Source organism: Schistocerca piceifrons, chromosome 6, assembly GCF_021461385.2.
Source record: "Schistocerca piceifrons isolate TAMUIC-IGC-003096 chromosome 6, iqSchPice1.1, whole genome shotgun sequence".
Taxonomy (NCBI): Eukaryota; Metazoa; Arthropoda; class Insecta; order Orthoptera; family Acrididae; genus Schistocerca; species Schistocerca piceifrons.
Genome location: NC_060143.1, coordinates 402,133,781 through 402,160,259, shown reverse-complemented (window position 1 = coordinate 402,160,259; position 26,479 = coordinate 402,133,781).

Here is a 26,479-nt window from a genome sequence, read left to right as displayed (position 1 = left end):
ACACGGGTAATCTATCAAGAAGCAAATACCGTCCGCACTGGCGGAATGTTACGTGATACCACGTACTTATACATTTGTGGCTATTACAGCGCCATCTATCACAAAGCAAAAAAATTGGTCCAACTAAAACATTCATATTTCTTTACGTACTACACGAATATGTAAAAAAAAATGGGGGTTCCTATTTAAAAAACCGCAGTTGATATCCGTTTGACCTATGGCTGCGCCATCTAGCGTGCGGCGGCGCGGTTCTTTCCGTCCCTTTACAACGAACCTGCACCTACCTGTGAACATTGTCTCAGCAGATCATCAGTAGGAAAGCCGAGGGAAACCTACTGTACTTCGACGTGAACCAGGCTGCAATTTAAGTCGCTAATCTACGTTTCAGGAGAAAGTTTTCACATAAATGAAAGGTTGGAAATTTTGTCCTCAATTAATATATTCTGGAACTTAGGTGAACAAGTGTCACTGCAAAGCCCGTGCTAGTCTTAACACAGTCAGTCATAATCCCTTTCACTCACGAACGCAAGTTTATGGTGTTGCATTTCCCGAAAACGTAATAGCTACCAAAAGTACTGATTGTTTTTGATTGACATTGCTCGCCAAATATTAAGTCTGTCGGTACCCAATGCAGTCACAGTTTTTTTTTTTTTTTTTTTTAGCCACCGACCTGCTCAGTACGCCACGCGGAATATGTCATTTTTCGTTACAAAATTCACTTAAAAATTCCGAAATTTCTACACACCCATCGGAATTATTATGCCGTTACTTTACAACACTTTTGATGTATGAAACACTGCTAGGTCCGGCAACTTCTCATTTCCATCGGAATTACTACTACACACGTCCGAACTGTTTCATGGCTAGGCTCCCACTCTTCTCTAGAATACTCTAGTCTTCTCTACCAGCAGAGAAAGGCGCGCGAAGAATATTGCTTTACCATTGGTCAGTTTACTCAACAGCCAATAGCAAAACAACATTCTCCCGCGTCAATCCGCGCTTTTCATCAATAACCGATCGCAAAATTGTAAACATAACGATAACGACTGCACTTTTTACCGACATAATTATCTAAGATGCTGAAGTTTTGCTTATGCATAAAGTTATTTACTATTGTTATTTATACCTGAAATAACTTTCCCTTTACCATAAACCTACTTTACAAATCTATTTTACAAAAATCCCCTTTGTTCATATCCATAATTCTTCGAAATATTCCCACACTAAGTCCTACTACACAACTCGTTAAACGATTATCTTCGTATTAACCTTAACCCACACTCCTAAAACACATTTATAACATTTTACCTACACAAAAAGACATATCAACACTTTATGAAAATACTAGAACAGTTTATGAAAAACATTCTATTACTTTAGTGCACTGTAGTGGGCACAATCGAAACTAAATCAGTCTCCTATCCAATATTGTCCTCTATCGGCTGATACATAAACTACTTGCGCGTCCAGTCTCGCGTCACCATCTGTCACTATCCAGCTCTGTGACTCATCTCCCACTTAACCACCTCCAAGGCAGGATCGTTATACGGTGCTACGCCTCAAGCGGGCCAACTATAGCTCCATCTGGTTTCCCTCTTGTAGCTAGACGAGTTTCGTTCTTTGTAGTTTCTTCGTTTGATGCTTATTTCGTGAGATATTTGGCCCGGTCACTATCAATGGACCACCCTGTGTATGCACTCTCATGCAAATATGCAGACATCCGAACTCTATGTAATCTGGAAACATTTGTTCTCCTTACAGCTTCCGTCTATGGATACGAAGCCCGTAAGGTTTTATGCAGACCCGAGACTCGTCTGAAATGACGATTGCGTCAGATGTTGTCGCACTGTCCCGTGTGGACACTTCCCGTGCTCCAGACAAGCCTAACCAAACCTATGTGACGTGGCTACACGATCCTATATGGCCGAACGAACAACAAGGTCTTCTCGCGCACTAGACGCGTCGGGCAGTTGAGTACCTGTATAGCGTTGAGATATCCGTTCTGAACCCGTCGATTCCAATTCGCGTGACAGTCGTGACACCCCGACTGATAAGAGCAGCAATATCGCGTTCGCTGTCTGACCATAAGCATCGGCACACCCTATGTATCGCGGAATTGATTACTAAATGTCACGAGAGGTAGTCTCACCGGAATAAAAGGAATCAAGGAGTATTTTATTGTCAGTATACAAGCAGCCATTGAATGTCACCTGTCTGACAAATACGTCACGAACATTTCTATACTTCTCAAGGCGCCAAAGTCGAACATTTGTGATGTGGAAATGAGAAGGAACGACGACAGATAAACTAAGACCAGGAAGACCCTACGTACTGAAGCACAGGGACTGTCGAGCATTGCAGAGTGTCGTTGTAAAAAATAGGGTGAAATGAGCGGAAGGAATCTCTAGTGAGCTCCAAAGTGCAGCCAGCAGCCCAGATAGCACAATTACTGCGCGTAGGAAATTAAAACGAATGGGATACAGTCGTCGAGCAACTTCCCAATAGCCACAAATTTCTGTAGACAGTGCTAACCGCCGCTTGAGGTGGTGTAAAAAGCGGCACCACTGGAGAGTGGTGACTGTATAACACTACCGTCTGCTACTGTTATACCATAACCTCAAAACTGGAGGCTCTGAAAAGATTTTATTTGTTATGTTGACCGTGTTGTACCTGACGGAGGTGGCTTATCGGAAGTGAAAGTCAGAACTGCGTAAATATTTAAACAGTAACAAACAATAATTTGCCTATCCACAGTGTCCAAATGATAATCACAACGGTCGCCAGCCTAATAAGGCGTAAGAATGAGTAACATTCTTATTCAAGAAAGTGAAAATAAGTAACTTCAATGGGCAATCACAGCCTATAATTAGTCACACGAGAGTGGAATGAACTCTGGCACCTGCATATGCTCACTTTAAAGAAAGTGCTAACAGTTATAAGAGAACATAGCTATTTGCATAATGGTAACAGAAAATGACAAATACTTTTGCCTTCAAGGCTTGGTCAAACTGAATGGTCTCAGTAATATTACTATCAACATTCACTGTAGAATCATAATATAGGCAAACGTTCAATATTACCTTTCAAACAAAAAAATGGCTCTGAGCACTATGGGACTTAACATCTATGGTCATCAGTCCCCTAGAACTTAGAACTACTTAAACCTAACTAACCTAAGGACATCACACAACACCCAGTCATCACGAGGCAGAGAAAACTTTTCAAACATTTTCCTATTTTCAGAATGAGATTTTCACTCTGCAGCGGAGTGTGCGCTGATATGAAACTTCCTGGCAGATTAAAACTGTGTGCCCGACCGAGACTCGAACTCGGGACCATTGCCTTTCGCGGGCAAGTGCTCTACCAACTGAGCTACCGAAGCACGACTCACGCCCGGTACTCACAGCTTCACTTCTGCCAGTACCTCGTCTCCTACCTTCCAAACTTTACAGAAGCTCTCCTGCGAACCTTGCAGTTTGAGTTCGAGTCTCGGTCGGGCACACAGTTTTAATCTGCCAGGAAGTTTCATATCAGCGCACACTCCACTGCGGAGTGAAAATCTTATTCTGGAAACATCCCCAAGGCTGTGGCTAAGCCATGTCTCCGCAATATCCTTTCTTTCAGGAGTGCTAGTTCTGCAAGGTTCGCAGGAGAGCTTCTGTAAAGTTTGGAAGGTAGGAGACGAGGTACTGGCAGAAGTAAAGCTGTGAGTACCGTGCGTGAGTCGTGCTTCGGTAGCTCAGTTGGTAGAGCACTTGCCCGCGAAAGGCAAAGGTCCCGAGTTCGAGTCTCGGTCGGGCACACAGTTTTAATCTGCCAGGAAGTTTCATATCAGCGCACACTCCGCTGCAGAGTGAAAATCTCATTCTGGAAACATCCCCAAGGCTGTGGCTGAGCCATGTCTCTGCAATATCCTTTCTTTCAGGAGTGCCAGTTCTGCAAGGTTCGCAGGAGAGCTTCTGTAAAGTTTGGAAGGTAGGAGACGAGGTACTGGCAGAAGTAAAGCTGTGAGTACCGGGCGTGAGTCGTGCTTCGGTAGCTCAGTTGGTTAGAGCACTTGCCCGCGAAAGGCAAAGGTCCCGAGTTCGAGTCTCGGTCGGGCACACAGTTTTAACCCGCCAGGAAGTTTCATATCAGCGCACACTCCGCTGCAGAGTGAAAATCTCATTCTGGAAACATCCCCAAGGCTGTGGCTAAGCCATGTCTCCGTAATATCCTTTCTTTCAGGAGTGCTAGTTCTGCAAGGTTCGCAGGAGAGCTTCTGTAAAGTTTGGAAGGTAGGAGACGAGGTACTGGCAGAAGTAAAGCTGTGAGTACCGGGCGTGAGTCGTGCTTCGGTAGCTCAGTTGCTAGAGCACTTGCCCGCGAAAGGCAAAGGTCCCGAGTTCGAGTCTCGGTCGGGCACACAGTTTTAATCTGCCAGGAAGTTTCATATCAGCGCACACTCCGCTGCAGAGTGAAAATCTCATTCTGGAAACATCCCCAAGGCTGTGGCTAAGCCATGTCTCCGCAATATCCTTTCTTTCAGGAGTGCTAGTTCTGCAAGGTTCGCAGGAGAGCTTCTGTAAAGTTTGGAAGGTAGGAGACGAGGTACTGGCAGAAGTAAAGCTGTGAGTACCGGGCGTGAGTCGTGCTTCGGTAGCTCAGTTGGTAGAGCACTTGCCCGCGAAAGGCAAAGGTCCCGAGTTCGAGTCTCGGTCGGGCACACAGTTTTAATCTGCCAGGAAGTTTCATATCAGCGCACACTCCGCTGCAGAGTGAAAATCTCATTCTGGAAACATCCCCAAGGCTGTGGCTAAGCCATGTCTCCGCAATATCCTTTCTTTCAGGAGTGCTAGTTCTGCAAGGTTCGCAGGAGAGCTTCTGTAAAGTTTGGAAGGTAGGAGACGAGGTACTGGCAGAAGTAAAGCTGTGAGTACCGGGCGTGAGTCGCGCTTCGGTAGCTCAGTTGGTAGAGCACTTGCCCGCGAAAGGCAAGGTCCCGAGTTCGAGTCTCGGTCGGGCACACAGTTTTAATCTGCCAGGAAGTTTCATATCAGCGCACACTCCGCTGCAGAGTGAAAATCTCATTCTGGAAACATCCCCAAGGCTGTGGCTAAGCCATGTCTCCGCAATATCCTTTCTTTCAGGAGTGCTAGTTCTGCAAGGTTCGCAGGAGAGCTTCTGTAAAGTTTGGAAGGTAGGAGACGAGGTACTGGCAGAAGTAAAGCTGTGAGTACCGGGCGTGAGTCGTGCTTCGGTAGCTCAGTTGGTAGAGCACTTGACCGCGAAAGGCAATGGTCCCGAGTTCGAGTCTCGGTCGGGCACACAGTTTTAATCTGCCAGGAAGTTTCATTTTCCTATTTGACAAAAAACTGTAAATGTAGTTCACTGCAAATTGAGTTACTGTGCATAGATTAAGTCTCTCACAACTAACACCTTTCTACTTAGAATGAAAATTAAGTGGCGTTCACTAACAGATTGCTCCCCACTGTCTTTTGAATAAAGAAGTTACTATTTTCATAGATAGTGGCCTTTCTATTAATCGTTATCTAGCATGAGCACAATAGACAAACTGTTGACCCTGTTACACCATTACTATGCACTCTTAATACACAAGAGGAACCCAATATTGTACAGAATTTCACTTGAATACCAAGAGTAATTGAAACTTTCTATAATCAAGTAACTTTGTGCATTTGAACTACTTTCAATGGAGAGCGGCCCTTAATCTTGACCACTGTAGCAGGGCAAACTAAACATACTTTCAATACACTAAAGAAACAAGCCCTTAACAAGCATGAACATGTAACTTGCGACAGTATCAGTTCTCAACTTTTACTGGATTGAAACGCAAAATTGAGATATTTGTAAGATCTTTTCAACAAACAATATTAAATTTAGCACACTCTATTGCCATATTAATATCAATATGCTTTCAATAAAGGACACTCGGTAATCACTTTAGTTCAGACGGATAGGAACCTGAGAGGTGTTATGATAAGGAAAAAATCAAGGTAGGTACATAAATTAAGTTATAAATTACCTTATATTTGAGCACACTAACACATCCATTGAGCTGATCCTTCACTGTACATTACTGTAGTTGTTCTGTTCTATTACAGTGATTGCGCAATGTGGTGGCAAGTGCATGTTGGTAGGTGGATTTGCAGGTAGAATTGCTGAACTCTGTCATTTCTTGGTGCCGATGATAGATACCAATTTCAGAATAGTTCCAGCTCTTTAGCCATCCATCCGAGGCATTGGAAAGCGTCAGGAAAAGGCTCTCTCGGAACCAGCTCAATGCACAATATACATGAGCAGTTGATAGTTTGGTAGCTCGTCCCCGACTGACTCTTGGTTCCACCTTTCTATCCATGCCAACCACATTTTGCGCGCGCTACTAAGTTCCATTCCGGAGGGGAACCACACCATCTTTTACATACAAAATAACTAAGAACCCTAAGTGAAGGTCAGCAGTTTACATAACAGCAAACAAACATTTTAAACAAAACAGAACATTTGCATATATTGGTAATTCTACACCAAATTATTTAAATAAAATTATTTAATTTTAAAGATAATCAAAGAGATTATATGAGGAAGACAAAAGATCATTTGCTCATGTTGTGCATATTGCAGAGATAACACTTCCTACACTCTAAAAGACATCAAAGTTTTTACAAAGAAAGAAGTATACAATTTTGTGTTATCGATTCAATCAAACACATTTACAGAAGCTCAACGATGTAACATTGAATAAAACAAAAGGCAAAATAAATCAATAGAGTATTAGAGCTATGGTGTTTCAACGAGTGATCTGAAGTGATGAGTCATACTATACTACGACAATCCAAAGGAAGGGTTTGGATTTGCCGAATGCGTGAGAAACGCTAATTGCCAAGCAGCATCTGTGAGGTATTGAGATGTGAACAATAATGTTCTTGACATGGACTGGCGCGCCCAGAGTTCCGATCTGAACCCAGTGGAAGACCTTTGGCATAAATCTGAACGTCGACTTCGCTCCAGACTCCGGCGTCATCACTGTCTCCACTAGTTTCGATTCTTGAGGAATAGGGGACTGGTATTCGTCCACAGACATTCAGATCACCACAGCAGAGTTCATGGTAGCATACAGACAACGGGTCGATACATTCCATTTTCATGTCCACTAATAGATATTCGGATACATTTGATCGTCTGGCGTATACAGAACGTAGACAGTGTTTACTCCTGTCTATTTTGCGCAAGCCAGTCCATTTCAAATGGTTCAAATGGCTCTAAGCACTATGGGACTTAACATCTGAGGTCATCAGTCCCCTAGACTTCGAACTTCTTAAACCTAACTAACCTAAGGACATCACACACATCCATGCCCGAGGCAGGATTCGAACCTGCGGCCGTAGCAGCAGCGCCGTTTCGGACTAAAGCGCCTAGAACCGCTCGGTCACAGCGGCCGGCTAGTCCATTTCAGGAATGTTACTGTCCACAAGGCATTGCTGTTTTATGAGAGGACATATTGTAATGCTTATCAACTGCTAATCAGAACTTGCAGGTTGGCGTTTGTTGGATGCGGCATTGATTACCTACATCTACAACTACGTGATTACTGTGCTATTCACAATAAAGTGCCTAGCAGAGGGTTCAATGAACCACCTTCATGCTGTCTCTCTACCGTTCCACTCTCGAACGGCAAGCGGGAAAAACGAGCACTTAATTTTTTCTGTGCGAGCCCTGATTACTCTTATTTTATCGTGATGATCAATTCTCCGTATGTAGGTGGGTGCAAACAGAATGTTTTCGCAATTGGAGGAGAAAACTGGTGATTGAAATTTCACGAGAAGATCCCGTCGCAACGTAAAAAGCCTTTGTTTTAATGGTTGCCACTCCAATTCACGTATCATGTCTGTGACACTATCTCCCCTATTTCGCGTTAATACAAAACGAGCTGGCCTTCTTTGTACTTTTTCGATGTCATCCTTCAGTCCCACCTGATGCGGGTCCCACACCGCACAGCAATACTCCGGAATAGGGCGGACAAGAGTAGTGTAAGCAGACTCTTTGGTAGACCTGTTGCACCTTCTAAGTGTACTGCCAATGAATCGCAGTCTTTGGTTTGCTCTATCCACAATATTATCTATGTGATCTTTCCAATTTAGGTTATTTGTAATTGTAATCCCTAAGTGCTTAGTTGAACTTACAGCCCTCAGATTTGTGTGACTTATCGCGTAATCGAAATTTAGCTGATTTCTTTTAGTACTCTTGTGAATAACTTCGCATTTTTCTTTATTCAGGGTCAATTGCCACTTTTCCCACCATACAGATATCTTCTCTAAATCATTTTGCAAGTCGTTTTGATCATCTGATGACTTTACAAGACGGTAAATGACAGCATCATCTGCAAACAATCTAAGACGGCTACTCAGATTGTCTCCTATGTCGTTAATATAGATCAGAAACAATAGAGGGGCTAGAACACTTCACTTCCTTCTGGAACGCCGGATATTACTTCTGTTTTACTCGATGACTTTCCGTCTATTACTACGAACTGTCACCTTTCTGACAGGAAATCACGAATCCAGTCACACAACTGAAGCGATACTCCGTAGGCACGCAGTTTGTTTAGAAGACGCTTGTGAGGAACGGTGTCGAAAGCTTCTGGAAACCTAAAAATATGGAATCAATTTGACATCCCCGACGATAGCACTTATTACTTCACGAGTATAAAGAGCTAGTTGTGTTTCACAAGAACGATATTTTCTGGAACCGAACTGATCACGTGTGAACAAATCGTTTTATTCAAGGTACTTCATAACGTTCGAATACAGTATATGTTCCAAAACCCTACTGCAAATCGACGTTAGTGATATAGGCCTGTAATTCAGCGGATTACTCCTACTTCCCTTTTTGGGTATTGGTGTGACTTGAGCAATTTTCCAGTCTTTAGGTACGGATCTTTCTATGAGCGAGTGGTTCTATATAACTGCTAAATATGGAGATATTTTATCAGCATACTCTGAGAGGAACCTGACTGGTGTACAATCTGGACCGGAGGCCTTGCCTTTATTAAGTGATTTAAGCTGCTCTGTTACACCGAGGATATCAACTTCTATGTTTCTCATCTTGGCAGCTGTTCTTGATTGGAATGCATTATGTTTGAATTTTAACAGCCAGAACACAAACTGCCGTAGCGAGTGGCAGGGATACCGCACGTGCCAACTCAGAGGTTGAGAGGAGCCGCAGTGGCGTGGCGCACGCCGCCAGTGAGGTGGAGGTGGCGTGATAACGATCGACAAGTGGCCGCAATGCCGGCTGATGCAGCTGGGGCCTTATCTGCCCTGCGCTGGCTGGCCTTATCTGGCTTCGCAGCGCGCCACGACGCGAGCCGCCAAACCCGCATCCGGTCCCTGGCCACAAGGCGTCCGTTATAGAGGCAGGATAACTTCTCCGCTGACGACACGACTGCGCGGACCACTCGAGGTGAGTGCTTTTCCACACACTATCTGCCTTTCGTCCAGAGGACATTCTTTCGATGCCTACTCTCCACACAGCTCAATAGCGAGGAGGGGCATAATCAGGGCCGGCTCGAGAACATTTTGCGTAAACAGGAGACACTCCTCCTCCCCCCCCCCCCCCTTCCCGCCACCCTTCAGATATTAACCTGCGTTTGCATGTTGCCTTTTACTCATGCCACAAATACAATAACACCCCTCTGTAGCAGGGACCTGATTTCCACAATTCCGACAGCACCAGTTCAATTTGACACGCCCGTCATGTCGTCAGATGTTTATACACTACTGGCCATTAAAATTGCTACACCACGAAGATGACACGCTACAGACGCGAAATTTAACCGACAGGAAGGAGGTACTGTGATATGCAAATGATTAGATTTTCAGAGCATTCACACAAGGTTGGCGCCGGTGGCGACACCTACAACGGGCTAACATGAGGAAACTTTCCAACCCATTTCTCACACACAAAGAGCAGTTGACCGGCGTTGCCTGGTGAAACGTTGTTATGATGCCTCGTGTAAGGAGGAGAAATGCGTACCATCACGTTTCCGACTTTTTATAAAGGTCGGATTGTAGCCTATCGCGATTCAGGTTTATCGTATCGCGACATTGCTCCTCGCGTTAGTCGAGATCCAGTGACTGTTAGCAGAATACGGAATCAGTGGGTTCAGGGGGTAAATCCGGAAGGCCGTGCTGGATCCCAACGGCCTCGTATCACTAGCAGTCGAGATGACAGGCATCTTATCCGCATGTCTGTAACGGATCGTGCAGCCACGTCTCGATCCCTGAGTCAACAGATGGGGAAGTTTGCAAGACAATAACCATCTGCACGAACAGTTCGACGACGTTTGCAGCAGCATGGACTATCAGCTCGGAGACCGTGGCTGCGGTTACCCTTGACACTGCATCAGAGACAGGAGCGCCTGCGATGGTGTACTCAACGACAAACCTGGGTGCACGAATGGCAAAACGTCATTTTCTGGATGAATCCAGGTTCTGTTTACAGCATCATGATGGTCGCATCCGTGTTTGGCAACATCGCGGTGGACGCACATTGGAAGCGTGTATTCGTCATCGCCATACTGGCATATCACCCGGCGTGATGGTATCGGGTGCCATTTGTTACACGTCTCGGTCACCTCTTGTTCGCATTGACGCCACTTTGAACAGTGGACGTTACATTTCAGATGTGTTACGACCCGTGGCTCTATCCTTCATTCGATCCCTGCGAAACCCTACATTTCAGCATGATAATGCACGACCGCATGTTGCAGGTCCTGTACGAGCCTTTCTGGATACAGAAAATGTTCGACTGCTGCCCTGGCCAACACATTCTCCAGATCTCTCACCAACTGAAAGCGTCTGGTCAATGGTGGCCGAGCAACTGGCTCGTCACAATACGCCAGTCACTACTCTTGATGAACTGTGGTATCCTGTTGAAGCTGCATGGGCAGCTGTACCTGTACACGCCATCCAAGCTCTGTTTGACTCAATGCCCATGCGTATCAAGGCCGTTATTACGGCCAGAGGTGGTTGTTCTGGGTACTGATTTCTCAGGATCTATGCACCCAAATTTCGTGAAAATGTAATAACATGTAAGTTCTAGTATAATATATTTGTCCAATGAATACCCGTTTATGATCAGCATTTCTTCTTGGTGTAGCAATTTTAATGGCCAGTAGTGTATTTGGGCCACGCTGTGAGCCACACGAGATTTGTTAGACACTAGCTGAGTATCCGTCGTTGCCCGGTTATGTATACAGGGCGTCCCAAAAATAATACAAACTTCAGGGACAGATTACTTATATAGAAAGAAGTAAAAAGTCTAGTAAAAGTGGGCTCTAAAATGTATACTTTGTAAGGGGTATGAGTACTTGTTCAGGTTCGATACCATGAAACAGATCTCTTCTACTGCACGGTCCATATTTTGGGAGGAGCAGGTATCGACCAAAACAAGAAAAAAAAGTCTAGTAAACATGGGGTGCAAAATGCATACTTTAAGACCTGTGAGCGGTTGCTCATCTTCGCAAGTGTGAAGCACACCTCTTGTACTGAACAAATGCTCGTAGCTCTTTAGGTAATCATTTTAGAACCCATGTTTACTTGACTTTTTTTCCTTGTTTTGGTCTACACTATGTCTTCCTACAATATGACAATCAAATAGATTTCAGTAGAAGAGTAGTAGAAGTGTTTCAGAGTGTCGAAGATGAACAAATCACTTAAGGTACGCGCTTTGGAGCCATCGTTTACAGACCGTTTTTTCTTGTTTTGATGTAAGGGGCCTGTCCCTGAAGTATATCGTTGTTTTTTTGGGACAGCCTGCACATTCCAGTCTTCTACAAGCCCCCTTCTCTCTCAGTCCACATACCCACCACTGTCCATCTGATACCCTATCCTCTCTCTGCCCATCTATCCCTATCCCTTCTTTCCGTCCTTTTCCCCCTCCCCCTCTCCCTGTCCACCTCCTATACCCTATCTATGCCCATCTCTCCTCCACCCTCTTTGTCTGTCCATCTCTTCCTGCTCCCGTTGTCACTAATAGGAGGCTGGTAGTTCTTAACCCCACAGTATTTCTTTCCGAATTGTAGCTAATATGTGCACCAAACATGGATGAAATTTTTCCGAGGACTTAGGACGAGCTTCTTAACTGTAGTTTTGCCCACGTACGCACACGTCAAGATAGAACGATACCCCTTCCTCTGTTATTAAATGATTGGTTTCTTGTTTTCATAAATAATCTGATGATCCCACGAAAGGATGAAACTCGACGTTGACATTAAATAATTTCGTGACCAAGACTATTTCATGCAGCTCCATGGTTGAGACGTTGTATCTCCTGAACTATGTGTCGTATAATGATATAATTTTGCTGGTGCGTTGGGTGGTGTAGGTGAATACTGTCTGCAAAAATGTTGCGAATACTCTTAGTAACACAGAAGTAATAAATTAAAATGTCATGCTTTATGCAGCAGTTTTACAGCATGAATAGCAAAAGTTTAGAAAGCGATGAACTTTTGCGCTACAGTCTGGAACCGCACGACCGCTACGGTCTCAGGTTCGAATCCTGCCTCGGGCATGGATGTGTGTGATGTTCTAAGGTGATTTAGGTTAGTTCTAGGGTACTGGTGACGTCAGAAGTTAAGTCCCATAGTGCTCAGAGCCATTTGAACCATTTTTTTGGTACGTCTTGCAGGAAGAGCAAGTAGCTGTGACCCGGTGGACGAGGCGTAGAGTACACGGGTCAATCAGGCGACCATGGATAGTAACAGCTCACAAATTAATACCGAAGCGAAGTTGAAATCCATGGGGATGCGTGCCATGAGGGTTTCCGGCACCCAAATGTGGATGTTACGACGGTTGAGCGGACCTTAATTGTGAAACGCACTTCATCTGTGAAAAGAATGATGGGGAAGTCTGGAATTTCTACACAACGGTGTAGGAACCATGCGCAGTAGCCGACATGTGGCGCAAAATCAGCTGGGCTGGACGTGGTGCGGGGAAGATGCTGTTCATGGAGAACTCGTCAAACGCTGTTTTGGGTTACATTCACGGAACGTGCTATGTTGCTGGCATCCGTCGTTGAGTTTTGGTCGAACAGTTGGAGCACTACCTCGTCCAGGTCATCAGTGCAGCGCGACAGGCCACAACTACAATTTTTTAGAAAAGTTTCTTGAAGCCACTGATGTATTTCAGTCGAAGCAGGAGATCAAAATACCTCACTTCCGACAACTAGTTTCATTTAACAGATGGTTTTTTATTACTAGTTATTAAGTAAAACATGGATAAAGACTCATCAATAACTTTCATCAATAAAACCAAAATAACAGGAAAACTACACAACAAAATGCAAACAAAAACCACAGATCCACTTAACAGCAATCCACAAAACATGTACTCCAAACCAAATCAGTGTGCCACAGAAGCCAAACCTTAGTATGCTGCTCTCCCATATATAGGCCCACTATCATACCAAATAGGAAACTTATTTAAAAAGAAAAATATCACAATCAGATTTTCCACAAATAATAAATTACAACAAAAAGTAATCCACGATGTAAATACCTCCAAGAGCCCCTACGGTAAATCAGGAATATACAAACTCAGATACGATACATGCCCAAAATTCTACATTTGACAGAGAGGCAGAAGTTTTGAAGTTAGATACAAAGACAACATTGATGCTTTAAGGCTTGGAAACTTGAACAAATCTGCATTTGCAGCCCATATTGCTGAAGAAAACCATTTAGTGAGAAACATTGAGAACAACTTAAAAATTTTACATCTAGCAGAAAAAGGAGTCACTATGAATATATTAGAAGAAATAGAAATACACATACACAAAAACAGCACCCCAGACTATATCCTTAATGAACAAACCGAGTTAGCTAACACCCCTTTCCTGATAAGTTTCTAATAATTATTTTCCGCCCTCCAAAGCAAATAATATTCCTACACCTGTATGCAGATCAAGTAGCACATTTATATGTAACTAAAATTCTCATGATGCTAAATGTAAATAAATAATGCACAGTCTTACCTATACTGTACTCACAAAAAAACTCTATCTTTGACATGGAACATCTTTACTATCAATGTAACAGTATTCGCTCTAAAACTCACAAAATCAATGTCTCCCTGTACTAGTGTAAAAGGCGTTTCAGTTGAATAAGTGCGTATATGATCATTTTCCAAGCATGGGACATCTTTATAATGTTGCCATATATCATAGCATCTTTGACACTCATATGTTTTTAACGACTTTGTATGTATCAAGTCATGCGGTGCAGGTTAGAAGTCTATTCTGTGACAAATGTAAAGTGTTCAGTGAGAAAAATTTACGTGTGCAATGATAAGAATGCAGTGGGAATGTACTCACATCTGTTGGACGAAAACTATGAAAACAAACACTCCAAACCAACATTTCACGTAAGTCACATCCAATGCAAATCTGTAACCATATGTGTGGTGTGCTTATAATTATACATTCTTTATATTTTAGGACAATTAATCTGTAAAAAATGCACCACATGCTCCAATGAAAGCATGAAAACCGTCTGAAGATGAATCGTAATGATTCGAAACCGGTAACGGTACATTTTGAATAAAGGAACTGAAAATAAATTTGTGGCTGGTTGCTGTCTCAACACCATCAACATTTGTCTTCAAATAACAGCCACGGTCTCCAACCATGTCATCATATGACAAAATTGCATTAAACTTTCATTATGCCTGGTCTAGACGAAATCCAATTACAATTATGTTATATTCTGATCAAACGGAATTGTTTGAAGTGCAACGTGATAACATTGTTATATTTTTATTTTTCTAGTTATTTTGATTTTTTATGTTGTTAGCTGTTACCATCCCTTTTATACCGATTAAATCAGAACATTGTGAACACAGTTTGCTTGCAACCAGAAACGGTAATTTGTGATGGATTTCCAATGTCCTCTGGATGCACTTTACGATCTGTATGAACATAGTTTGAATTTACGTACTTAACTTGAATCGTTAGATATGTAATTCTGACGTAGGGACTGTCTGACACCATGAAAATAATACCATTAAATCCTAGAATAAAAGCAGCAGCTTCAAATGAAGCGGGATCTTCATAACAGTACTTGCGTGGATGGTTGTTGTAGTGAGAATCAGAAGCGGACACGTCAGCAGACTATATGTTTGCAGAACGACCATACTTTTTTTTTTGTTTTTTACCTCCTAGGTAGCACTGATTCACAAGTCATTCAGTGAATCTATGCCATATTGCTTATGAATAGCACAGAAATAAACCAAGATTATTCAAACAAATTATTATTTATAAGGTCTAAAGCATATCTCAAACATGTACATGAAGGCGTCGATCTGTAGTATGGACAACAAACGACTACAAGCTAAGTATGTCCATGCGTGTTGTGGTTTTAGGATCCTACATTATTAATATGCGCTCGAGTCAACGCCAATTAAAATAAATAATAAGTGGATCTTAACTGTTTTTCACATAAACAGAATATTTTAGCTTAAAATCCAGATACTTTTAGCCCCCTAATTGAATTATTTATCAGCGAGTTTCCTATGGTGACCGCCGCCTCTCACGCCCGTTTCCATTGTTCGGCTCGTTCCAGTCTCCTTTATGAAGGGTCCTCGTTGCCATTACTTATGTAGCATCTCCGCTCCAGCTTCTCGGAGGTATGCTACACTTTCTTCTTTGATGTGAAATCCATCGCCATGTTCGTTTTGGTCAACTTGTGTCTGGCATATGTTGTAAATGACCATACCGGAGTAGGCGCTTCCAACCTGTGCAGTCAAGAACTGGGCTTTAGGCGTTTATGATCTCTCTGATTCTGTCTTTTATAACATGTTCGGGACTGGAAATTCGACAACTCCGTTTATAAAAATCCATCTCGACAAGCAAGAGGCAGTCTTTTTACCTTTGCTTTAGTTCCCACTACTCTGCGTCATACAGTGGAATGACTGTTGACATGTTCCGTTCTGCACGCTATGTTGTTGTTCCAGTGGATGTCATTTGGTTGTTTTATGGGTCGCTTGCCCTGGCCAATTTTGTTGTTTATATCATCCATACTTCCACGGGAGATGGGCACTTTCTGACAATGTTGTGCTTCTGGGCGATACCCAGGTTCAAGTATGCGCTTATACTTACCGATTTGTCCACAGTGGGAAGAAGTGCGCTGGTGACGAATGATGACAAAACAAAATATTCGTTGTACCACGCCGTCAAGCTCTCCTGCCTTCCATTGTTGTTGACGGACTTGACGGACATATATTTGAATGAGTTCAAGGATTCAAGTACCTGGGGTCCATATTGACCAATGAAAGTGAGGTGTGAAAGAAGTGGATTAACAAATGATAAGCGCTAATTGCATTTTATTCACTCTGAACAATTTATTGAAGTCACGACTAATATCTCAGAAGAATAAGTTTTAGCTGTACGAGACACTAGTATGGCCGAGCCCGTTGCAAGGTTGTGAAATCCCGGAGACAACAACTGAAGAAACAGAAAGATCTGTGGATCCTTCTACAATATCACGGAAGGTAAATGGGAAAGGACAAAAGAAGACCTATACCAGCTGTTTCAAAGCCAGACATTGGTAGAATATTAGTACAGAAGAGGCTACAGTGATTTTGCAACATCTTTCGAGGCGATGGATCCCTCCAACACCGCTTCCTCCACTATCAACCTGCTGGAAAACGACCAAGGGGAAATCCAAGGACGCGATGGAAATATCGATTGTTAACCATCCTTAAACAAATGGAGTCGATAGCGGTGGAAAATGAAGCTAGATACCGGCAACAATGGGCTACCATCTGCAGTAGATATCTTCTCTGTTGTGACTGACTTCCTTTTTTATTGTGCGTTTGTAATATATAGTTCTACAATTTTTTTACAGTGTGCATTTTTTGGAGTGCAGTTTTCCAGCTGTAGGCCTTAAAAGCCCGTTAATGCAATAAATGATAACAACGATACCATCCATATTTCTGCCGTTTGAAGAAGTTGTCACTCCGAAACAATTTAAAGTTACGCTACCCTGAAACAGTATCAGCACCCGCTCGTACGTCATTTATAATATTTCCTCCCCTACCCCCCTCCACTTCAAATATTGTTTCAGTTACGTTTGCATTTTACTTACGTTTGCATTAAGTCCTCATTCATCGTATTCTTTTAATTCCTAACTGAGCTATCTGTATAAATGCTGTTAATTAATTAACATCCTGTGTATGTTATTCCAGACTGCAGAATCCTAACCTCCGTATACTAACGCCTACTAGACTCTCGAGAGATGTGTGGTGATTTACATACTGTTTTCGGTCATCAGTTCTAAGGTCGGTTTGACGCTTTTCACCATTCCTGTCACTTACCATTACCCTCGTCACTTCGGCATAAATACTGCATTCCAAAGCAACTCATCATGTAACCATGTAACCTTAAGAAATACATTCCCCCCCCCCCCCTCCCATGAACCATGGACCTTGCTGTTGATGGGGAGGCATGCGTGCCTCAGTGATACAGACAGCCGTACCGTAGGTGCAGCCACAATGGACGGGTTTCTGTTGAGAGGCCAGACAAACAGACAAAGAGGGGCAGCAGCCTTTTCAGTAGTTGCAGGGGCAACAGTCTGGATGATTGACTGATCTGACCTTGTAATATCAACGAAAACGGCCTTGCTGTGCTGGTATTCTGAAGGAGAAACTACAGCCGTAGTTCTTCCCAAGGGCATGCAGCTATCCTGTATGGCATGGAGAGCTGCAGCAAACCGTTGAAGACTGAAGAACATAACAACAACAAGATATACAGATTCCTCCTGCTCTCAGTGGACACCTGGGGTTTGTTACTGAATTTATTACAAACAGAATAATATCTGAAAGCTGTAGAGGAAGCGCCCGGCTGCCTCTCCTCTCGTCAATATTTGGTAAACATGCATTTAAAATTGAAAATTATAGTTACTCTAATCTTCTTGCAGCTAACTGAATCACGGATTACCGGGAAGACAATGCCACTCTATACGGAAGTATGCGTTTAAGACATATTTGATCAGTGGTGTGTCACCCTACTTATGATTTGAATTCAGTGTAGTCAGGTCACCACTCATGCACGTCAGGTTTGCTGAAGGTATGCCAGAATTCAGTTTTCAGTAATTAAACAGAAACAATTTCTTGAAACTCTGCAATACTTTTTATTTAATCTCGTACCGGGATCCAGTTTTATACGCCATCATCCGCAACCGCAACATACAGATATACATCGGCAAAAATAAAAAAATTAAAAAATCGCAAATTGTGCGACATAAGCGAAAATTGGTAGGCGTGTTCCTACATATGGAAGACGATATCTGTCCAGTTTTCGCGCCAGTCGCATAAGAATGGCTCTAATAGCGCCACTACGAGGCTGTGCATCAGGTTTCCTTTAAGCAGACGCTGTAATGGTGTGAGTGTCATTAAGTCTGAGATTGGATCTGGCGAGTTCATGTCAGTTAAGAATACCTTGAGGGCGACAAATACGCCATTACCAATACCTCACTAAATTTGAACGTGGTCGTGTAACAGGGCTACGAGAAGCTGGATGTTACTTCTGCGATACTGCAGAAAGACTTGCAGGAATATAGCCAATGTACATGATTACTGGCAGCGGTGGCCACGAGACTGTACGGTTGCAAGATGACCAGTCTCCGAAAGGCCATATGTCACTGCCGAGAGGGAAGACCATCGTCTTCAGCATGCGGCTCTGGTGCACTTGGCACTGGTTAACACGTGCTGCATTTTAATCATGGGTGGCAACGTGGTCGTTAGGGTTGGATGCATCACGTACTTGAAGAAGTACATTTATGCAAACCACATGTAGCTTATTGGTATGCTGTTGACTTTTCTGAACTATACTCATGACATTAGTCACATCTGATTCCGAGAACACAATGGGCAATTTTTTGCCAACGTAGATTCAAAGCCTAAAATAAAGTTAGAATTATTTTGTTTACTAGGTAGCTTCAGTTACAGTATTTCGTGCACGACAGATGGGTCCAGCCATTTGCTCTGTAGCAACCTCTTAAGCGTCGTGTCAGCACCGCAATAGTTTTCACCACAACTGTTGGGTACAATTTCAAGAGCGCCTCTTTCACCATCTTTGTTTAAATAATCAATTTACGACGTTATCCAGTAAGTAATCAAGTCAGACATTCTTCTTACTGTTCACTTTACAAATTTTCGTTCCGGCTAAATTTGTCATCCTCAAAGACAGCGAAAGCACTCTTTTTATTCTTCTTACAACCATCTTGTAGCATTGGTTGTCTGGACAACTCATAGTGTCTTAAGGACTTTTTTTAGTAACTGTAAAAAAACTACTCGAATTAATTAATAAATTACAAGCTGCTCAAGAAAGACAGCTGAGACTATGCTCTGGTTATGACCATGAAAGAAATTTAGCCATCTGCTATCATGAAGCATTACTTATTATTCAGTTTGAATCCCCTCAAAAACACTGCTGCAGTCCTTTTACACAAGTCCAGTCACTAAAGTGGTCTTCAATGAACTTGAAAAAGCAAACACAACTGAACTGAGTTCAAAAACTTGTGACGTAAATTCCAGAATGAGGTTAACAAGACACGTACTGTTCTGTTATCCTCCTCAAACGCATCAAATGCTAAAGATGGTGAACAAATGGAAACTATAGAAATGGTCAACTTTAGTTCCAGTACGTCTTGTTTCTAGAAGTTGATCGACACCTCATGGGGGCTTTTAAATTTATAGTTTCAACTAGCGTGGTCAAACAAACTGGGAAGCTTAAAATGCAGATAACTAGAACGGGTAAATCCGTTCTAAGGAGAAAAAAGGGTGTTTTCGTTGTCTTTGAGGTTGACAAATTTAGCCAGAACGAAAATCTGTAAAGTGGGTAGTAACAAAAATGTCTGCTTCATTACTTACTGGATTACGTCGTAAACTGATTATACAAACCAGTTTTACATGTTAACAGAATTGAATCTTTTAATAATTCCCCAAAACGTTTTATAAAAATGTACTGTTTTAAAATTGTTGTGGTTGGCAGGAGAACCAACACCGTGTTACTAGAGGAGGCCAAAAGGCAAGCGTTTTAGCTCACGCAGGCTGGCGTGAGGTCTGGAACAGGACAAGGAAATTAGAATTTAGAAAAACGGACGTAGCTGGTGGAGTACTTAACTTTAACGCATTAATAATGAACGTCGGTTTTGACGGTACATGATTCACAATATCAATAGTAACTGATAATGGCGCCTTGCTAGGTCGTAGCAAATGACGTAGCTGGAGGCTATGCTAAACTATCGTCTCGGCAAATGAGAACGTAAGTGGGCAGTGAATTATCGCTAGCAAAGTCGGCTGTACAACTGAGGCGAGTGCTAGGAAGTCTCTCTAGACCTGCAGTGTGGCGGCGCTCGGTCTGCAATCACTGATAGTGGCGACACGCGGGTCCGACGTATACTAACGAACCGCGGCCGATTTAAAGGCTACCACCTAGCAAGTGTGGTGTCTGGCGGTGACACCACAAAAATCACTACGGTTTCTTGTTTGGATTATTCTTTCTATACAAATAACGCTTTTTTGAAAGCTCTTTTTCAGTTAGCATATTAATAATTACTTGGTATTGTATATTCATGCCTTTGCTTTGCACGAAACGATTCCAGCTTGTACTACCACAATGCCACCTGTGGGCTTATGGAACAATTGTTGTGTTTACTCCGCATCTCACTTGTCAGTCCGTAGTCAGTTGTTGAGAATGAGCACTTGTATTCTGCGCATTATTCTTATGTTTTCACATATTGTTTACTTTATATCTGACATGCCGATATTTACTGGCTTTCATAATCTTCACACGCATATTCTTCATGTGACAAAATACATAGCACAGGTGGAGGAGATAATGTGAATTTGGAGAGCATAAAGTATGTTACTTTACCAAGTGTAATGGACAGTTAATTTTGTACATTATTATATTTGACTTGTATACTTATTATCCTGTCATCTTGGTTGTATCTATTGCAGATCCGAAGATGGTAACGTAGTCTTATCGAAACCAGTTATCGAAATAAATGCTTTACTTGCGATCTTGGCTTTTTGCAGCTTTTTCTGACTTTAGTACTACAAAACCCGTTTTTAACATAGTCCAGAAGATCTCCAAAACAAAGTAAACCTTTTTCTAGTACATATCAGCTAATTTTTCTAATGAACAGAAATGAAGAATGTGTGTGGGAATATTTAGAATATTAAGTATGTACAATAATGCACAAATTCGATGCAGATTTTGAAGGCATGTTGAAGTATTTATAACTTCCAGAATACTCAAAATCGCTGCTGTAATTAACTTCTCTGGGGAAATGCTAAAGGACATTCAGCATGCTTTACTTTGTTTGATCAAATATTAATGCTGTCACAATATGATTGAAAGCCAATTAGAATGAATTATTCCTCAACCTCGATATCATGCTGCACAAAGATGGCGAACGACGTGCTCTTGAATTGTTACGTTGTGGTCAAAACTATTGTGGAGCTGACACGACACTTACGAGGCCGCTACTGAAAGCATCGCAAAACCTCGTGTTTCTGGATCATGAATCGCGTTTTGCACAGTTCTGTTTCATTCTGTATAAAATTTAACTCTAACTGTTGACGGTAAGTTGGAAATGATTTCTAAAATTTGTCTGCCTGGTGTGGAATGACCCGATTACCGGGGACAGTGAAAATTACACCTTGTTGCGAAGTGTACGCTGTAAATCATGTTCCTTTCTGGCGTTAGTAGTCTCTGTAGTTTTCAGTCTAATTGTTTCTGACGTTTAGTCATATAGCCTGCATCAAACGATAACATACATGCATTCATCATGAATATCGGGAATCATCCTGCTTCCACAACACTAACACAACTTTCGCGTTGATACATTTGATATTTGTACCGTTTTCCAGTAATAGTCGACATACGGTTACGAACTTATTAAGGCTGGAAAATTAAATGTATTAACAAGCATTCATAGCATTTTAACCTAAAATATAACTGGCTACAATTTCTTCAAGAATTATCTTCAGCTGCTGCTTTTTCTATTATCAAGTATTCATAAAAATTGCGTGGATTTGGAAATATTTGCATATAAAAACGTAAGTATATAATATATGTGATTGCAGGCTTACGCGTTTTATTCCGGAGATAAAATCTTATCTTGTGATGAGACGAGTGATTGCGTCGTGTCATCGGCACGTTTCAATGAGTTTCGTTCCGATCGTCTTCAGGCGAAATAGCGACAAGACGACGCCACCACTCGGCTGATCACACGAGAAGATGTTGTCATAAGAACAACAATTTCCGCAGCGTATAAAAATACAGACTGGCTCTTTCAGCGATAAAGCACTCTTCCACATCTGTAACCAGTAGTTATAGTTGCACAAACAATCCAGCAAGAGAAAAGTCAACATCTTTGAAAGTTTTAGCGTAACAATGTTGTGATTGTTAATGTCTTTAACTGGCAAATTATATAATGGTGAACATAGCCTGTTCTACATTTAGTACATCTACAATATTAGAACGAGGTAATTCGCGAATACAAAGTATTGCTGTAGCAATAGTATTTCCAAGCCATTTTCACTCCGACATCAGTTTTCAGTACACAACAATCGTATCCGTATTGAAGAATTTTTTTCAAGAGGTGGAGCCCGTTCACGCCCACACCGGTATGATGGCCAACTCCAAAAGTCTACTGCCATCTCTGCATAGGAGTTGGTTTTCACTAAAGTGAAAGGGTTAGTTCTCACTAAAGTGAGGTGTCGCAGTATGTGGGTACTGCGATGTTTGGATACGTCTGGTTAAGGTTAACCTTTAATACGCGCTCATCTGTGGGTGGATTGGGTCGAAAGTCGAACGAAGGGTAGCGGTTTGAAGAGCAGAGGAAAAAAAGTGCCAAGGCAAGAGCCAAGGGAAAAAAACCTTTGTCATAGTTAGGTCGTGTGGTAAGAGCAGTAGCGGATGTCTTGTTGCCTGCGACAGGTCATGCAAGGGTAGGGTTTGTTAGTAGTGGGTGTCATGCGGGTCGATATCTTTGACGCTGTGCGTTGCTGTTACTCGGCGGCTGCCGCTGGGTGCCGATGTTGATCTCTCGGTCAGCGTCAGCAAACCTGTAACAGTTATGTTCATCATCGTTTTGTGTCCGATAGGTCATATCAGATGCATAGCGTAGGGTGATGTTGGCGATTTGTCTGTTCGTCAGTGGGCGAGCTCGTCGGTTTCCCTGCTGTACGCTGTTGGTCGCCTTTAATAGCAGCTGGTATTTCCAGTCAACGTTGCTGATATGCAAGGGCTTGCCGACGTTTGCCGCTTGTTGTGTGTTAGCTTGCCATAGGTGGTTATGCCCTAGCTAGTAGCGTCTTTGGCCCCTTATGCTTCCATCTATGGTTGCGATCATAGTTTCACAGAGTAAGGATGAAAGGATTGTTCGAGTGTTCCGTCTCACAGTTGATTTATTAGACAACATGCATTCGGCAACTTATTCCTGCGGTGAGCTCCAAAATCTCACAGTTGCTCATGTTTCACTCGGTAAATACTAATGTTTACAGTAAGACAATGGAACTAAAAGGCTTCAAGGGATAACTATTAACAGATTCAACCAGTTTCACAGGATTTCACAATACCTTCAAATACATTCGCAATTAGTGTTTTTCAGTACCTACGTTTAACGGTAGATAAAGATTAGATTACATTCCTGCGATATCATTTCAGTTAAAAAATGAGACACCTCTCGGCGTTTTCCTCAAGATTAAACAACCGTTTCCAGCCACGCAAAGCTGAGCGTTGCTTGGACACCATTTTTGTTTCCTCCGTGTTCTAGCTCTCTTAGTCTTGTCTACAAGGGGCAGTCAAACCAAAGCGAGGCAAATGGAAAAAAAATTAAATAAACTGTTCAAAAGTAATCACCATTACTGTTAATACATCTATCCCACTGTGAGACGAGACGGCAATGCCTTCATGGAAAAATGTTTTGCGGTTGTCCGCGAACTCACGATTTTTTCCAAGTGGGCACCTCTGTCCAAAGCAAATCGACAGCTACAAATGTCCCTCTTGAGGGATTCAAAAATACGAAATCGCATGGCGAAAGTACGGAAGTGTACGGAGGATGTGTAAGGGCTTCCCAGCGAAACTTCGGAAGCGTAGTCGACACAACCTTGGCAATATGTGGACGGGTTCACACTATAATGTGAAAATGGTTTACCCCAGGAAACCAAACATTCAAATGTTACATTATAAAATTAATGAACATAGGAATAAAACCTATCACGATCAGTTTGATCACCGTCGTACATTACGTTCAACACAGATTTAAACTTCAGTTCACAAAATTATATTCTGTCCTGTTCTTTTTCTTTTTTAACAACAAGATATTGTGTCTTCAAGGCAGGTATTCTGGTTTTCGATTTCTCGAATGCTTGCTTGAAATAGATTGATCTGTGAGCAAACCATAACCTTAATTCAGACTCTCATTGTAGGAAATTGATTGCAAAAACAAATGGCTACCAAATTCAACGAATAAAAATAATTTTAGAACAGGATATAAATTCAAAATCCTTTCAAGAGCAGGAAGCAATGCCAACCACCTTGTACTGCTGTAATCTAGCAATTTACGGTAACTGGCATTTAGAAAATCACTGAATTCTTTGAGCCTTGGCACGCTTACAGCATCACCATGAAAATACTCGTAAATTTTACAAACGATATTCTCGGCATCAGTTGACAGCCTTCCAACAACTGTTTCGACACTGTTGTGCATGATATGTGCCACCTAACACGCACCTAAAACGTAATTCCTACTAATACTTGCTTGTAATTTAGCAAAAACATTTTCTCTGGCACTTCGTGTACTCCACCAAACATACCGTTCGTATTGTCAGCGGATAAGTACTCAAACTTCGATTCTAGGCAGAGATCGTGCAGAACCGGCATCACCGATAGATACTGGATTAGAATTTTCATTTGCAGTAGAAATGAATTCCAATATTTTTTGATGCAACCCGCTTTCTGAAATGAAATATTTAAGTAATATTGGAAGAAAGTCTGTTGATTTATGATTATTGGTATAGTGGATATACTTACAAAGTTTACGTGGTCAAAATCATCTTTAACAAATTGTATGCACCAAGGAGTTAATATATTATTAACAATGGCATCAGTTTTTGATTGTTTACAGCTAAACTTGAAATCATAGAGTGATTGACGTTTGTTGTGGAGTCCATGATTATGATACACGGTATGGTATGCAAAAGTTCTCTCACCTGCAGCCAATGAGGGCGCTTCATTGCCTGGAATTTCAAAAATTACGCCTTTACTGTTCACCCACTCTATCTTGCTGCAACTAAGACTCGTAGTTGTAACATGTATAGAGTCGACTTTAAAAAAAAATGTTGCACAGCAATTACAGTGAAGCACCAGGATTCACCCTCAATGATAATGCTATATCTTTTGTTATTATAATTAATGTGAAAGCTTTTTGATCCTCAGTATCAAGGATCTGATTTCATGACAGCCTGTTAATAAAACATGTTTATGCTGAAAATGTTTTATGGTTTTAAATGCGTATTCATGGAAACAACATAAGGAGAATTTGCTTACCCATTTTCTTTTGGTGAAGGAATCATTGATTTTAGAAGTTGTTGCAAAGGCACCAGAAGAAGCCAGGTTTGTTTGATTTATCATGTTGAATAGTATCCGAGGCCCCACCATGTGCAATCGAGAATGTGACATTGCAAGTTTAAAAGTAAACTTCATAACTGAGCTTCGTCTCTTCGAGGGAAGGATATCTTTCCTTTAAGTAGGCAGAAAAGGTGCATTTGCTTTTAGACATAATAGCTTAGTTCACGCAAATGACAACACCACGTCAATTGCCAGCACTGTAGCTCTGATAATGTGTACTGGCGGGTGACTCTTAATGCACTGTTGCCAGACTGTCAATCACAGGCACTTATCAGTGACTTGCACCTCTGGTACTCATTATAATATAAGAAGTGAATACCATTGGTGACCATGCAGCTCGTTAGAATGAAATTACAATGAAATGAATACCTCTAGCTGCATACAGGCCTTGATATAAGTCAACGGGGAGAGTTGAAAATGTGTGCCCGACCGGGACTCGAACTCGGAATCTCCTGCTTATATGACAAACGCTCTATTTACCTGAGCCACCGAGAACACAGAGGATAGTCAGACAGCAGGGACTTATCCATGGTACGCCACCCGTGAGCCCCACATTCCCAGATCATTGTCCCGCACTATATTCATAGTGCCCCGCCCATTATACTCATTACTCGCCGCTTTTTGCCGATTCCCGTAAAAGTTTGGGCACTATTTGTGCATCCACACAGAAGAAGATGATCAAATGGCCAATGAGCCTTAACTATAGGCGGATGCTCGAGTACATCCAACCTCCTGCATGGAGGAAATTGGCAGGTACTGCAGATAGGTGGCGTTTGGTGGG